The following is a 16,206-nucleotide window of genomic DNA, read 5'->3' on the forward strand; positions in this document are numbered from 1 at the left end:
CTGTCTCTCCCTCTCACTGTCCACTCTGCCTGTCAAAAAAAAAAAAAAAAAGAGTGAGCCGGGCTGCAGTGTTGGTGCTGGTAAGAGTCTTCCAGAGAATCACTTGTGCAGTTTCCCAGAGGACGTGTGTTAGGTGGTGATAGGAGTGCATAAACTCAAGGGTCTAGAATGGCAACTAAATGCCAAGAGGGGCCCCAGCATTGTGAATTAGTGTGGTGGGGCTTTATAATCTCTCGAATGGACACCTGAGATTTGACTCCCATTGCTTCTTACCAGGCAAAAATACAGCCTCCTACTAGGTACTATATTTATAAATCTCCCTTCAGAGACTTGGAGTCTGGATTTTTCTGAGAAATTGGCCAGTTTTTAAATGTTGATAAAAAGGCTCAAAAATTTTTGAAGCACTGTGCCATCCAATAAAATGATCTGCTGGCTGGATCCAACCAGAACTACCAGTCTAAAACCTCCAGACAAATCATCCTGAGAGTGAGCTCCAGAGGCCAGCATCTCCAAGGCCGTCAAACCTGCCAGAAACGGAAATGCTCTGACCTCAGCCCAGACCCCGTGAATCTGCTGGTGGGGGCTGGCATTTGCCACAGTGGCTCGAGTCACCACTTGGGATGCCCATGCCCCATGTAGTGCCTGGTTCAAGTACAGTCTATGCACTTCTGATGCAGCCCCCTGCTGATGCATCCTGGGAGGTGGCAAGAAAAGGCTCAAGTACTTTATCTCTGCCACCCATGTTGGGAACATGGAATGAGTTCTGGGCTCCTGGCTTTGTCCTGGCCCAGTCTTGGCTGAGTAAGCCAGTATGTAAAAGATTTTCACTCTTGCTCCCTCCGTCCATCCCTCTCCCTCCCTTCCTATTCTTCTCCCTCCCTCCCTCTACTCCCCCCTCCCTCCCTCTACCTCCCCCTCCCTCCCTCTACCTCTCCTTCCCTCTCTCCTTATCTCCCTCCCCTCTCTTTGAAGAGTTTGACTTGATCAGGCCTTCCCTTTGCTCTGGTGTCAAACCTAATCTCCTATTTTCCATAGACCCTTCATGTCCCCTCACCCAAACACCGGAGACAATCTCTCCAGTCTCTCTGTACACACAGTACTTGGCTTTCACTGTGCTCACACTACTCATCATTTTTAGCAGCAGTAAATAAACACAGACTAGAGACAACCGGAATGTCCCATCAACATAGACTGTTTAGGTAAGCTATGATCCTACAAATTAATACATGATTAGAAAGGCCGAGGCCTTCTTTATGTACTGATGCTAAAATAAGGGAAATGAAGAACAAAGGAAGTGTTAGGTGCTGTGCATAGTTTGCTATCTACCTATGAGGGAACTTGGGAAAGTATATATAAGTGGAATTTAAAAGTAAGTTTATTTGGTGCAAAAAAACATTGTGAGGGGCAGATGTTGTGGTGCAGTTAAGACAAAGCCTGGCATACCCACATACCGTGCTGAGGTGTTTGGCTTCGGGTCCCTCCTTTAGTGCACACCCTGCGGGGGAGTAGTTGGTAACTCAAGTGCGTGGGTTGTTTGCACGCACTCCTAGGAGACCCAGATGGAAGTCCTTGGCCATGGTTTGGGCCTGACACACCTCCAGCTTTTATCTTTGAAAGATGTGGGAAACATGTGGGTTTAGTATATTTGTGTTTGTTTGAATGTGCATGCGATTTCTCCGGTTCCTATTACATCCTACAGGCCCTTCGGGGACCAAGCTGCTGTGACTCTGTGAGTTCCTTTCTCTGCATGGGCTGTGTTGACCCCATGTAAGCACACCTCCATACACTGCCGAGGGAAGCCGTGCAGTCATCTGTTCTCATACTAGTGCGGTATCTGTGACTGGTGTGTTGATTGGCTAGGATCCTTACCTGGTATACAGCCTTTACACTGCTTGCTTGCTTTCTGGTTTGGAAGTCAACCAAAGAGGAAAAACTTCAAAGGAAATCCAGCTATGCATTTGGGATCCAAGACTAGTCCCTGTGCTTTAGGCAGAAGCGACTGGCACACCTTGGGTGATGAGAACCACTGCAAGAGACTTAAGCTGGGTGATTGCTGCATGGATCAGGTTTTCTTTTGGTAAGCTCACTGGCCTTGGAGAAGGGAGGCAGGCAGTGGGGTGGGCAGGGAGAAATCCTCATAACTCAGACGTGAGCAGTCACTGCAGGGTGTTCTCCTTGGTGTATTACCCAGTGTGGGCCACAGGGACCTGATGTGGGATACCCTCAGTAAGTTCTCTAAAGGAAGATCGTCCAAGGAAAGAAGCGAGTTGGAAACTGAGAACAGACTTAGAAGTAAGGCAAACCAGTATTCTACTCTAGGGAAATTTAGATTGTTTACTGGGGACTTAAGACTCCCAAGAAATGTTGCCAGGGAGCTTGTAGATATTTCTGGAAGGTCATAGGGCTGATTCAAACACTCAAAGCAAGAAAGTATGCTGGAAACCAGAGACCCTGAGTACACTGTGCCTAGCAAATATATATAAGAGGTCTTCAAAAAGTTCATGGAAAGTATGTATCCTAAAAATGCTATGCATAGATTTCAAACATTTTTTTGCACCATAATAAATTGATCTCTTAATTCCATTTTCCACAATCCTTTTGAAGTTCCCTTGTAGTACAGTCACTTCCTAATACCGTTACAGGACAAAGAAAATATGCCATGCCTTAGGACATTTCTGTTAGACTAGTCCTTTCTTGAAGGTATTTATTAACATAGTGTGCATGCTTGGATCTGTCCAGTATTGAGCTTAAGTATAGTTCTATTTCTCCAAATAGAAGGATGATTGCAGCCTTCAAATATGCTGTAATGAGTATGAATTCTCTGGAAGTTTTTCAATGTGAATTTTTACGATCGTGCTGTTCCTCTCCAGGTGGATTTTTGCCCTTTGAGTCTCAGCTCCTCCAAATACTCCATGAGACAAACATACAAAAAAAGAGAAACAGTGGTATATCTTCTATACTTCAGCAGACATCAAACTTGTAACTGCTCCATGGACGGGCAGTGGACCCTGGCATCACCCCAAGAGCTGCCAGTCAGAGAAAATGTCTTTAGAAATCCAGGGACGGAAGCTAAGCTTGGACTGAGAGCTCTGCCGTCTCCTGGGCTGGCAAAGAACAAGCTTCCAGGCCCTGTGGTTCCCACAGCTTGCCTGCCTGGGACCCCCCAGACCAGTTCTGAGCATGCTCCAAGGGTTCTTGGAAGTGCCAATATAATACCTTTGCTTTCTGAAGAGACTCTGAGTGGTACCATGTTTCAGAGCTTAAGCAGTAGAGAGGAAACTTATAATCTATATTTAAAAAAAAAAATTGGGGTCTGAGAGGAATGGCTGTTCAGTTTAGCAGTTAAGATACTCACATCCTAGGCCGGCGCCGTGGCTTAACAGGCTAATCCTCCGCCTTGCGGCGCCAGCACACCGGGTTATAGTCCCGGTTGGGGCGCCAGATTCTATCCCGGTTGCCCCTCTTCCAGGCCAGCTCTCTGGTATGGCCCAGGAAGGCAGTGGAGGATGGCCCAAGTTCTTCGGCCCTGCACCTGCATGGGAGACCAGGAGAAGCACCTGGCTCCTGGCTTTGGATCAGCACGATGCACTGGCCGCAGCGGCCATTGGAGGGTGAACCAACGGCAAAAAGGAAGACCTTTCTCTCTGTTTCTCTCTCTCACTATCCACTCTGCCTGTCCCCAAAAAATAAATAAATAAAAATAAATAAAAAATTAAAAATTAAAAAAAATACTCACATCCCACATCAGAGTACTTGGAGTTGTTTCCCAGCTCTGGCTCCTGATTGTGGGAGACGGCAAGTGATGTCAGGTACCCACGTCCCCGCCTTCCCTTTGGAAGACTTGGATTATGTTTCCAGCTCCAGGCGCAGCCCCTGCCCAGCCCCAGCTGTTGTTGGTATTTGGGAAGTAAACAGGTAGAGGGAAGCTCTGTTTGTACGTCTGTCTGTCTTTCAAATAAAGAAAAATTAAGCAGAAAAAATTAGGGGCTGGAGAGGAGAAAAGGCAAGGTAAAGCAATTTTGCAGAGCCTTTATAAGTACACAGCAGGGACATCATGAAAATAAGAAGTGTCGAGACGACATAGGTGACCAAGGGATCAGCTTCAGTTGTTTGATTTGTTAAGTCGATTGTAATTGGGAGGAAAGCAGTTTCAGCAATGGTTTAAAGGCGACTTGGCTTATTGTGTTTTATTTTTAAAGGTGCATGTTGTAGTCAGAATGAGCTTAAATGATTTGTTAGAATTATTTATAGTGGAGGGAACAAAACTTCAACCAGTATCAACTAAAATATGTTAGAACAACAAATGTTTTATAAATTATACACAAAAAATGTTTTTTAAAATTACAACACAATAGTGTATTAGGATCTAATACAGCTATTAAAGAATTTCAAAGTGTATATGCCACGTGGCTTTGTCACATGTGGTGCCTGCCGTTCAGCTGTGCGCCACTCCTGTCAGCCCTTCCTGTGGTCAGTCTTTGACTTGGTCTTTGGTGATCGCTCTTTGTGGTTGTGTTTTAGCTGTCTCTCATGAGGAGGAATAGTAAGCTTCTTGGCCATATGTATCTGTTCAGATCCTTTGCTTACTGTCTTATTGAATAGTTTGTCTTTTTAGTTAATTGTCAGACACTTTTTTTTTTTTTTTTTTGGACAGAGCTAATGAGAGAGGGAGACAGGGAGAAAGGTCTTCCTTTTTCCATTGGTTCACCCCCCAAATGGGAGCTATGCCGATCTGAAGCCAGGAGCCAGGTGCTTCCTCCTGGTCTCCCACGTGGGTGCAGGCACCTAAGCACTTGGGCCACCCTCCACTGCACTCCCGGGCCACAGCAGAGAGCTGGACTGGAAGAGGAGCAGCCGGGACAGAATCCGGCACCCCAACCAGGACTAGAACCTGGTGCCCATATGGGATGCCGGCGCCGCAGGTGGAGGATTAGCCAAGTGAGCCACGGCGCCAGCCCCAGACATACACATTCTTAAAACAAGCTCTTTCACAGGTAAATGCTTACTAAGATTATTTATGGCAGGCTTGGTGATTTTCATAACTTTCAATGAGCAAAAGTTTGGGGTTTTTTTTTGAAAAAGTTCATTTTAGCAATGTTTTAATGATTCATGTTTTTGAATCCTATTTAAGAATTCTTTTCCTAATTCAGTAACACAAACATATTCTGTGTTTTGTTTTAAAAATGTAATATTTTATCTCCTTTGGTTCGCTGAGTACATTTTTGTGTGTGGTTTGAGGTAAGTGTTGAGGTTTTGTTTTTGTTTGTTTGTTTGTTTGTAGGCTTTTTTTTTGTTATACAGATTCCAGTTCATATTATCTTATAATATCCTTACCATACAACCTAGCAACTTCACTCTGTAACATTCACATGAGGTTTTGAAAATATGTGCAAAGCCTGGAACATTGATGATGCTAGTGTCCTTATTTATAAGAGCCAAAAACTGGAAATAAACCAAGTGTCCTCCTGCTGTTGGATGGATAAACAAACTGTGGAGCTCTCATGCTGTGGAATACTATTCAGCAGTGAAAAGCACAATAGTGTAAAATGAATAAACCTCCAGAGCATTGGTAATTGATCAAAAGCAACTTAAAAGACTGCACAGTTTATGATTTTGTTTATATTAGATTCTGGAAAATGCAGGATTGTGGTGACAAAAAGCAAACCAGTGCTATCAGCTACTGTAGTGAGGAGGCTCTACTGATTTCATAATCTCAAGTTTTTAAACTTTTTTTTTTTTTTTTTTTACCATGGTCACTTCTCAAACTGGGAATCTTCTTTCCCCTGTTTTATTACAAATATACTTTGGGTGTTCAAATGTGGTTTGAAATATTTCCAAAAAAGGGTTGATTGGTAGCCGCTCAGAATGCTGGCTTGGACATCAAAGTCAGGTTGAGTGTTGAGAACATTGAGGGCTGAGTCCTCTGCTTGTCATAGCAGGCGTGGTCCTTGCCTTGAGAGCGCTTCCAGTTTTAAAAATCAAAGTTTTAAAAGGCCTGGTATACATGACCTCTACCTGTAGACACATATAAATACATTTCAATGAGGGAAATAGAAAAGGAAATAAACGTGGAGTAGATGAATTTTTTGACACACAGGCACTCAAAGAAGTGCAAACACACTGCCCACCTACTTACCAGGAAAGTTTGTGAAAAGGGAAAGATTCAGACAAGACCCGACTCTTAGTTAGTTTTAACAAATATGAATTACCAAAATGTGGTGGGACAAAAAATCATTTGCACTGTTTTGTTTGCCAGCAGTATAGTGTGTTATGAATCACAATTTCTAAATCTGCAGTTCTTTTATTGTGTTTTTGATTGTTTCTAAACCAAGTATATATAAAAGTTGTCTCTTTTTAAAAAAAATCATAGTTTTAAATAAAGCATTTTTTAGGTGGGGGAAAAAGCAGATTGGTGGTTGCCTAAGGGTGAGGTCAGGGGAAGAAAAGCTGTGAGAAAAGCTGTTAGGATGGGTGACAGGGCTCTGCACTGTGACAAAGGAGGTGTTTGCGTTACTGCATTCAACTCTATTTTTTAGATGGATGAATCTGTTTTACAAAGATTTATTTTGTTTATTGGAAAGGCAGAATTACAGAGAGAAAGAGGAACAAAGATCTTCTGTATCAGTTGGCTCACTCCTCAAATGGCTGTGATGCCCAGGGCTGAGCTGTGCTGAAGCCAGGCGTCAGAAACTCCATCTCAGTCTCCCATGTGGGTGACAGGATGGCCGAAGCTCTTGGGCCATCTTTCACTGCTTTCTCAAGCACATTAGCTTGGGAAGCTCCTTTAGAACTGGAGCAACCAAGATTTGAACTGGTGCTCATATTGTCTGCTGACATCATAGGCAAGGGCTTTACCTGCTGTGCCATGACACTAGCCTCCAAATGGACAAATCTTATTGCATGTAAGTTATACCTCAATAAATGTGCAAGAAAGGTACATAAACAGGAGAGAACAGACAGGAAGTAAATTAAAATTTAAAGAGTTGTTTTTGTGGGGAGAATTGATCCCTTTATCAGTATACAGTGTTTCTCTGCATCCCTGATCATATTCGTTGCTCTGAAGCCTGCCTTGGCTGATATTGATTCCTGATAGCATGGTAGATCATCATTCATCCTTTTAGTCTATCCTCAGCCTTATATTGAAAATGGGTACCTTGGAGACAACATGGAGTTGAGTCTTGCTTTTGGTCCACGCTAACAGTATCTGTCTTTTAGCCTGGTATATTTAGAGCCTGCTCATACAAAGTGATTATTGATAGAGTCAGCTTCCTACTTGCCCTATGTGCTACTGTCTTCTGTTTCTTAGCCTTGCTTTCAGTTTCTTTTTTTTTTTTTGTCTTCTGCTCTTATTCTACCTCTTATTTTGTATTTCTGCATGATTGTATTATTTCTTCCTCTCTTGCCATATCATTTATGCTTTTTAAATTTATGTAATGAATGTTCTACAGTTTACAATATACCCTCACAACCACTGCAAATCTTACTTGAAAATAATACTGTACCATACCTGCAAATGCAAGTACCTTATAACCACACATTCCCAATTCCTCCCAGCAATCCTTTATCACATTGTTGTTCTTCCTGTCAGTTTTCTCTAAGCTATAATCCTGGAATACATGGCTGGTATTATTTTGAACAGATTGTTACCTGTTAGATCAATTAAGAGTGAGAAAGAACAGATTTGCCTTCACTCTTTCTTTGATACTTTTCCTTTGTTTATGTAGATTTGAGTTTCTGACCTAGGTCATTGGCCTTTTCTCTGAAGAACTTGGACATTAATGACAAGGCAGGTCTATTGAGGACAAAAATACTTCACTTGCTTGTCTGAGATTGTGTTCATTTCTCTTTCACCTTTGAAGAATGATTTCTCGGGGCATAGAACCTTAAGTTGATTATTGTTTTCACAGTAAATGCTTTCTTCCATTCTCTTTCTGCTTGCATAATTTCTGAAGAGAAATCAATGTAATTCTTACTCTCCCACTTCTATAAAGCCATTTTGCCTTATCCCCAGATTTTTTATTATATATATTCAAGAAATTAACAGCTATTAATTGCACACACTTATGAGATACAGTGTGATATGTCATTATATTTTTACAGTATGAGCTGGTGAAATCATGATAATTAGCATTTCCCTATGTAGCATTTTTAAAAAGACTTCTTTATTTGAAAGGAAGAATTGGAGAAGAGGGAAGAAGAGTAAGATCTTCCACCTACTGATTCACTCCTCAAATGGCTGTGATGACCACAGCTAGGCCAGTCCAAAGCCAAGAGCCTAGAGCGCCATGCGGTCTCCCATGTGGGTGGCAGGGACACAAGTACTTGGAGCATCTTGGACTGCCTTCCTGGGCACATTAGCAGGGAAGTGGATTAGAAGTGAAACTAGGTCTTGAACTGGCTCTCATGTGGGATGCACATTAGCAGGAGACTAGATTGGAAGTGGAGCAGCTGGGCGTCAAACTGGTTGTCATATGGGATGCTGGTGTTGCAGGCAGTGGCTTAATTCACTGCACCACAACATCAGGCCCAGCATTTTTTCAAATTATTTTTATTTATTTGAAAGGAGGGGGGAAGGGAGAGGGGGAGAGGGAGAGAGAGAGAGAGATCTTCCATCTGTGGTTTACTCCCCAAATGCCTGCAAAAGCTATGGCTAGTTAGCTAGGCTAGTCCAAATCAAGGAGCCTAGACTTCAACCCAAGTCTCCCACATGGGTGGTAGGGATCCCAAGTACTGGAGCCATCACCTACTCCCTCCTAGAATGCACATTAGCAGGAAGCTGGAATTGGACGCAAGCCCAGGCATGGTGACGTGGGATGTTGTTGTCTTAGCCACCATGCCAGATGCCCACCCCCTCTTACCATTTCTTTATGTTTGCAGTTTCCAAGCTTCTGTCTCCTACTTCTTCATAAAATATGTAATAGGTTGTTATTGATGATAGTCACTCCATTTTCTGTTGAACACTAGAACTTTTTCCTTCTCTCCAACTGTGTTTTGGTACCCATCACCCACCCTCCTCCTTCCCCCTCCACCTTTTCCCACCTTCTGGTAATGACTATTCTGCACTGGCAGACTTGGTTTGAGCTTCCACATATGAGAGAACATGAAGTGTTTGCGTCTCTGTGTCTGATTCATTTCACTTAACAGTAACATCCTCCAGTTCCATCTATGTTGCTGCAAATGACAAGGTTTCATTTTTCTTTTTCAAGATTTATTTATTGGGCTGGTGCCACGGCTCAATAGGCTAATCCTCCGCCTGCGGCGCCGACACACTGGGTTCTAATCCTGGTCAGGATGCCGGATTCTGTCCTGGTTGCCCCTCTTCCAGGCCAGCTCTCTGCTGTGGCCCAGGAGTGCAGTGGAGGATGGCCCAAGTGCTTGGGCCCTACACCCCATGAGAGACCAGGAGAAGCACCTGGCTCCTGGCTTTGGATTAGCACGGTGCGCCGGCCACAGTGAGCCGGCCGCGGCAGCCATTGGAGGGTGAACCAATGGCAAAAGGAAGACCTTTCTCTCTGTCTCTCTCTCACTATCTACTCTGCCTGTCCAAAAAAAAAAAAAAAAAAAATTTATTTATCGGAGCCAGTGCTGAGGTATAGTGGGTAAAGTCACCACCTGCAGAACCAGCATCCCATGTGAGAACTGTTTGAGTCTCTGCTGCTCCATTTCCAATCCAGCTCCCTGTTTTGTACGTGGGAAAGCAACAGAAGATTGCCCAAGTCGTTGGGCCCCTGCACCCATCTGGGGAACTCTAAAGAAGCTCCAGACTCTTGGCTTAGGATCAGCCCAGCTCCAGCCACTGTGGCCATTTGAGGAGTAAGCCAGCAGATGGAAGACCTCTCTCTCTCTCTCTCTCTCTCTCTCTCTCTCTCTCTCTCTCTCTCTGACTCTGCTTTTCAAGTCAATAAATCTTTTTTAAAAACTTACTTATTTACTACTAGAGACGGGGTTACAGACAGAGAGAGGGATAGACAGAGAGGTCTTCCATCCACTGGTTCGCTTCCCAGTGGGCTACAGTGGCTGGAGCTGTGCTGATCTGAAGCCAGGAGCTTCTTCTGGGTCTCCTACTTGGATGCAGGGTCCTAAGCACTTGGGCCATCTTCTATTGCTTTCCCAGGCTACCAGCAGGGAGCTGGTTTGGAAGTGAAGCAGGCGGGACTTGAACTGGCACCCATATGGGATTCAGGCACTGCAGGCAAATGCTTAACCCACTATGCCACAGCACTGGCCCCAATTTCATTTTTCCTGATGGCTGAATAGTATTTCATGGTGTAAATATGCTACATTTTCTTTATCCTTCAAGGGGTACTATGTTAGATTTTTGTTACTACAATGAAATAGTTGAGGAAGCTAATTTTTTAAAGAGGAAATAGGGAGGGGGAGAGAGAATATGAATGAATGAATGAGGTTGCAGTTTTGGAGGTTGAAATCTAAGAGCACATGACCCCAATGGCTTGTCCCCTGCTGGGGGTGGTAGGTGAGTGGCAACGGCACAGCATGTGTGCTGAGCAAGGATCACATGGAGAGCCAGGAAGCAGAGAGGCTGGGCCCCCTGTGCCTTGATAACCGACCATCTTGCAAGAACTGCCTTTTGTAAAGAAAAGATCTGTTCTTTCTTTCATTCATTCTTTCACTCATTTAAAGGGCATAGAGGGAGAGGCAGATCTTCCATCTTCTGCTTCCCTCTCAAAATGCCTGCTATAGCCAGGACAAGGCCAGGTCAAAGCCAAGTACTTGAGCCATTACCTGCTGCCTCCCTGGCACAGTAGCAGAAAGCTGCAGTGGAAGTGTGGAGAGGCTGGGACTCAAACTGCCTTTCCAGTGTGGGATGTGGGCTTCCCAAGTAGTAGCATAACACGCTGTGCCATAGTGCGCACCCTGCAAGAACCACCTTTGTGGGCACGTACTCAGTGACCTAAGGACCTCCCTCAAGGCCCGCCTCCTGAGTACGACATAGAAAGAAGTCTACACCCCCTTTGAACCAGTAACTCATGACTTTGGCGTTAAAAGTCTTGTGTGAGATCAGGTTCAAACCATAGCAGGCATCTAAGTGGATGCCCAATCTTGGCTGTTGTGGCTACTGGCCCAATGAACACAGGCGTGAAGCTATCTTCTTGATCTGCTGACTTTGTTTCCTTAGGATGGATGTGCACCCAGAAATGGGAGAGCTCTCTGTTTCTTGAACTTCCTGATGGTTTTCCAACTGGCTGGACTAATTTACATTCCTCCCAACAGTGTATAACGGTCCCCTCCTCTCCATACCCTCACCAGCGTTTGACACTTTTGTCTTTTTAATAACAGCAATTCTTACTGGGATGAGATGATATCTCATTATGCTTTTGATTTGCATTTCCCTAATGGGTAATGATACTGAGCGTTTTTTCCTGTTTATGGGCCATTTCTGTTTATTCTTTCGAGAAATGTTTAGTTAGATTCTTTGCCCATTCTTAACTAGATTGTTTATGTTGTGATGTTCTTACTTCTAAATTTGTGTATTATTCCTTTGTCAGATGAATAGTTTGCATATATATTCGTGAATTCTGTCAGTTTCCTCTCCACCGTGTTGATTGTTTTCTTTCTTGCACAGAAGCTTGTTAGTTTGATAGAATCCCATTTGTCTGGTTTTGCTTTTGTTGCCTGTGCTTTTGGAATCATATCCAAAAAAAAATAAAAAGTCATTGTGTTAAAGTATTTCCCCTGTGGTGTGTTCTATTAGTGTCATAGTTTCAGGTCTTACATTTAGGCATTTTATTAAAAGTGAGTTTATTTTTGTATAGCATTGGAGCTACAGGACAAGATTCAACCTTCTGTAGCTGGGTATTCAATCTCTCAGTAGCATTTATTGAAGACACCTTTCCTACTGCACTTTGCTTTGGCACCTTTGTCAAGAATCGAGTGGCTGTAGAGGTATAGGCTTATTTCTGGGATCTTTCTTTATTGCCATCAGTTTATGTGTCTGTTTTTATGCTGGAACCATGCTGTTTTGGTTACTATAATTTTGTAGTATGTCTCCCAGTCAGGCATTTTTATGTCTCCAGTTTTGTTCTTTCTGTTAATGATTACTTTGGCTATTTGGGATCTTTTTTGTTTTCACATGAATGTTAGGATTACGTTTTCTAGTTCTGTGAAGATTATTATAGACGTCTTGATGGAGGTTGCATTGCATTTGTTAATCACTCAGGGTAGTATGGACATTGTAACAATATTAGTCTTTCTAATCCATGAACATGTAGGATATCTGTTTTTTTACATTCTCTAATTTTTTATTAACACTTTATTGTTTCATCAAAACTATTTCACTTGCTTGGTTAAGTCTTTTCCTACATATATTTTTTTTTTTGGTAATTATTGTAAATGAGGTTTCTTTCTCAGCAAGTTTGTTACTGTTGTATAGAATGCTACTGATTGTTGTAAGCTGATTTTGGGTTCTGAAACTTTACCAAATTCATTGATGATTTCTAATGGTCTATTGGTAGAGTCTTTAGGTTTTTCCATGTATAGAATCATATCATCTGCAAATAGGGATAATTTGACTTTCTCCTTTAATATTTATATGCCTCTTATTTCTTTCTCTTGCCTAACTTTTCTAGCTAAAACTTCCAGTGCTATATTGTCTAAGAGCAGTAAGCGTGGACATCTTTGTCTTATTCCAGATATTACAGGAAACACTTTGAACTTGTTCCCATGCAGTCTGATATTGGTTGTAGGGTTGTTGTGTTTGAGGGTGCTTCAAGAAGTCTGTGAAAAATACAATTAAACACGAGGTTATTTTGGTGCAAAATTTTTTGAAATCCAGTTTTCTCATGCACATTTTCCATTAAGTTTTTAAAATCCATCATATACCCTTTATTATATTGAGGTATAATCCTTCTGTACCTATGTTTTGAATGTTTTTATCATGGAGGGATGTTGGAGTTTTTAAAAAAGATATGTTTATTTATTTATTTGAAAGTCAGAGAGATAGGGAAAGAGAGGTATTTTCCATCTACTGGTTCTCTTCCTACATTGCTGGGGCTGGGCCACGCCAAAGCCGGGAGCCCATCTGAGTCTCCTATATGGGTGGCAGGAGCGCAGGCATTTGAGACATCTGCTGCTGCTTTCCCAGGTGCATTTTTTTTTTTCTGCATCCAGCCTGCTAATGGGTTCATCAAAGGCATTTATCATTTCTGTTATGGTGTTTTGATTTCTAGCATTTCCTTTTGATTCTTATTTTTCCATCTCTATGCTCACATTACTCACCTGTCCTTACATGTCACCTATTGCTCCCACTATCCCTTAGTATATTTAATCACAGCTATTTTAATTCTTCTGAGTATTATAATGCCAATACCTCTGCTATATGCAAGGGTATTTTTAAAAGTTTGGAGAGAATTCAATTAAAAGAAGTTTATTTTGGTGAAAAATTTTTGAGATCCCCAAATTTCATGAAAAATACAATTGTGAGAAAACTATGCATGGATTTCATTTTTTTTTTTTTTTGCACCAGAATAAATGTATTCTTATTCTATTTTCCACAAATCCATCGGAGTATTCTTGTATGTCTAGTTCTGATGATTGCCTGGTCATTTCACAATGTGTTTCTGTTCAGTGTACCTTGTCATTTTTTGTCGCAAGCCAGACATGATATGCAGGGTAAAAAAAATTGAGATGAACAGACCTTAGTGTGTAGTTCTCTGTTTATCTGGGTAAGGTTTGGGCTGTTTATCATTCACTGTAGTTGCCACAGGCTGAACTGTCCTTGTTTTCTTCTCCCATGTTGCCCTTGGATTTCCCCAGCTATTCCCTGAATATCCCCTTAGATGCACAGTTTTCCTAATTGGGTTGCCCTGTTACTACACAGACCCCTAGTACTGTGTTGATGAGGTTATCAGGGAAGCATTCTGTAGTCCTACGATTAGGTTTCAGTCCTTCAGTGAGTCTACCCCTGCTATGTGAACTTTACAGGTGCCTCTTGGTATTGAATACCCCAAAACTGGTTGGAGGAGTTAACATGGTACCCCTAACACTGGTCTGCTTGTTCTGTGTGCAGAAGGTCATCGACACAGGCAACAGAGTGGCAGAAGAAAGGAGGTGTTTATTGCAAAGCAGAGAACAATCAGGTGGGCAGCTATCACTTAATTCCCGGGCTGCCTGAGTGAGGCTAGGAGGAAAGGTTCTCACAGATTGAAGTTGGGCTGGAAGGTGTGTATCAGATCATGTCCAAACCCCTGGTCGGTCTCTGGTACTTGGGGCCCTCCTTAGACGGTCAGTGGTTTTGGGCCCTTTACAGAGTGTTGATGATGGCAGAGTGGGCCATGGACAGGTGGTAGTTACTGTTTGCTCTGGGCCTGGGGTTCCTGTTTTCCTTAGGAAACTTGACATCAAGATGTTATCTCTAGAAATAAATGACCTCATGGGTCTCATGATTAAGGTCTTGTAGGGGCAGCGGCACCACTCCCTCAGTTCAGTGAGCTAAGTTTACCAAGAGGTCAGTTTGTAATCCTGAAACGGAGAGCAAACTGGAAGAAGGGAGGATGGGAGACTGCTAGAGACCAGGACCTGGTGGTATCTAGCGTTCGCATTTGACGTACTATATGGAGGCTCAGTGTCATTCAAGGTTTTATTTTCACCCTCTCACTTGCCCCGAAGAGGACAGGAAGACTGAAGGTGCCAGAGTTGGGTATTTCTCCTCCTCCAGGTTGGTTAAGATCTGGTAAATATTTTGTCCTGGGGATAGGGTTTTTTAAGGACCATGCCTGGGGTGTATTTATAGCTGCCTAATATGTCATGCTCCCTCTTGTGGAGGACAATGTTGTGTTTGACCTCCACCTTGAGAAGCTGACAGTGCTTTTGGGGGTAAAACTCATGGCACCGTAGTACTCCCCTAATGACAGCCTCTCCCTAGTTATTCTCTGTCAATGCGTCCACACTGGCCCATCACCCCTGTACGAATTACAGAATAGGACTCTTTCTTCAATTTGGGGGCAGTAGCTTGCCTGTGATCATAGTTGTCTGAGGCATCGAAGAGTTGCTGACTTTCTGTCAGTTCAATGTTTTTCTTCTGTTCGGGAGAGAGAGCATCTTAGGTTCCTTGAGCCGCACCAGAAACTTGTACTCTCTAGTGCTTTTTTCTGGATAGTAATATGATACTTTGCATTTTCCTACTCTCTATCTTTTCTGCCAGAGGCAGATATTCTATTTTATGGTAGAAAAGAAGAAAACAAGTCTGCTTTATAATAGAGGACAATAAGGCCAGCGCCATGGCTCAACAGGCTAATCTTCTGCCTTGCGGTGCCGGTACACCGTGTTCTAGTCCCGGTCGGGGCTCCGGATCCTGTCCCGGTTGCCCCTCTTCCAGGCCAGCTCTCTGCTATGGCCCGGGAGTGCAGTGGAGGATGGCCCAGGTCCTTGGGCCCCGCACCCGCATGGGAGACCAGGATAGGCACCTGGCTCCTGCCATCGGATCAGCGCGGTGCACCGGCCGCACTGCAGAGGCCGCAGTGGCCATTGGAGGGTGAACCAACGGCAAAGGAAGACCTTCCTCTCTCTCTCTCTCTCTCTCTCTCTCACTCACTGTCCACTCTGCCTGTCAAAAAAAAAATAATAATAGAGGACAATAAAAAGAAAAATTTCAATTTGAGTCTGTTGACTTGGAGGAAAAATACTTAATTTTTAGTGAAGTGAGGAAGACAAGTTACGGACAGTAGTGCAGTACTTTATATAAAGAGCAACCCCTGCAATGTCCTTACGGCTAGGCTGAGAACTGAAGCCATGTCCGCCCGCAGGGCTTGTTACATCCAATGACTGTCCACCGTCTTCACTGGCACACATGTAGTATTCCAGGAGACTCTTGCCTGGACAACTGTTGTTCGTTAGAGACCTCCTGAAAGACACAACTCTTCAGAAGAAAATATCAACTGGGAGTTATACCCTCCCATTCTTTAATATTGCCCTCCAATTCCTCACCTGGCTATTTCCACCGATCCTAAACTGTAGCATGACCTTTGCAGAATTCTGACATTGAAAGAGATGTTTTTCGATTAAATGTCAATGAAATCTGACATTGATCTTTTTCTTCAAAGAAACTATCAAAGCTCCATCCAGGTCGCATTCTCCCTTACCATAGTAATTCACACATTTGGCTTCATCTTATAAATAGGTTCTACGGTGATGTTTGAGGAGCTGGCACTTGGAAGTATGTGTGTTTGCATGCGATTCTCTGGCCAGAAA

This window comes from Lepus europaeus, chromosome 12 (genome assembly GCF_033115175.1).
Source record: "Lepus europaeus isolate LE1 chromosome 12, mLepTim1.pri, whole genome shotgun sequence".
In the NCBI taxonomy this organism is placed as follows: Eukaryota; Metazoa; Chordata; class Mammalia; order Lagomorpha; family Leporidae; genus Lepus; species Lepus europaeus.